Source organism: Penaeus monodon, chromosome 32 (assembly GCF_015228065.2).
Source record: "Penaeus monodon isolate SGIC_2016 chromosome 32, NSTDA_Pmon_1, whole genome shotgun sequence".
NCBI classification, from domain to species: domain Eukaryota; kingdom Metazoa; phylum Arthropoda; class Malacostraca; order Decapoda; family Penaeidae; genus Penaeus; species Penaeus monodon.
Window position 1 is genome coordinate 30,782,160 of NC_051417.1, and position 1,018 is coordinate 30,783,177.

Sequence of the window (1,018 nt, forward strand, 5' to 3'; positions counted from 1 at the left end):
TGTGAGTGACGGGGTAATCAGCGCACATATCGCGGTGTCAGATCAGTTTCCGGCGTGAACCATCAGATAATTACCCAGTTCCGCCACTCAACACTGCCCGTCCCCCTCCTCCTCCCCCGACCTTCCCCCCCGCCCTCCCGTGGCCTCTATCCCTACATCCCTATCCCTGTCCTACAACCCCTTACCTCACCCACCCCCTCTCGTGACCCAAGGGGGAGAAAGAGAGACACGCAACAACAACAGCCGTCACGTAACGCCCACAAAACACCGCCGCAGAAGTCACGTAATCCACCGACGTCACCCACAGCCCGAGGGTGTTTGCTGGGGCTGGCAGGGCACCTCCGCTCCTCCTTTACCAACAACCGAACCGTAAAAAGTGATAAAAATGAGGAGAGAGGCGAAAAAAATAATTCTAACTCGAATTTGATTAATATATTGTCCTAAAAGAAATTTGGAAATGTTCTAGGGTTCGCGAAATAATTCTCAGTTGTAAATAAAAAATCTAATGGGACTCTCATTTGTATAAAAGTTCTTATAGCATAGCCTTCGCAAATACTAAACGCAAATCCTATAAAATTAAAACTGCGTCTAAGGATAATTCCTAATGACATGTAAGTACTCCATATTTAACAAGTGTCGGAAATCTCGCGACCATCTTAATTAGTCAGATATCTGAATATTAACAAGGAAGTCAGTATTATAAAAAAATATTAACTAGTTCAAATTTCAATATACTCCTCCTACACATATTTCAAAATGATATATAGTCTCACTTATTTCAAAGACTTACTAGACATACAAGAATTTCTCATGACATCTGGACAAGTGAAATTGAAAATAAATGAAATTCCAAACACCAAAATGACTTTCAAAATAGAGTCCCACAAAGTATGAGAAAATTATGTCCAATTATCATAAACACATATATACTAATGCAAAACAATGCCCAGACATATCTCAGAATGATATATCTCGAATTAATTCGCAACGGTACCAGGAAATCTAAATGAGTTTTACA

General features: G+C 40.7%; 1 protein-coding gene across 1 annotated transcript in view; it reads right to left on the reverse strand.

Annotated features, from left to right (window-relative positions):
* LOC119593792 overlaps positions 1-1,018 on the reverse strand; it is a gene marked incomplete in the record, with an annotated part of 129,698 nt that overhangs the window by 40,673 nt on the left and 88,007 nt on the right.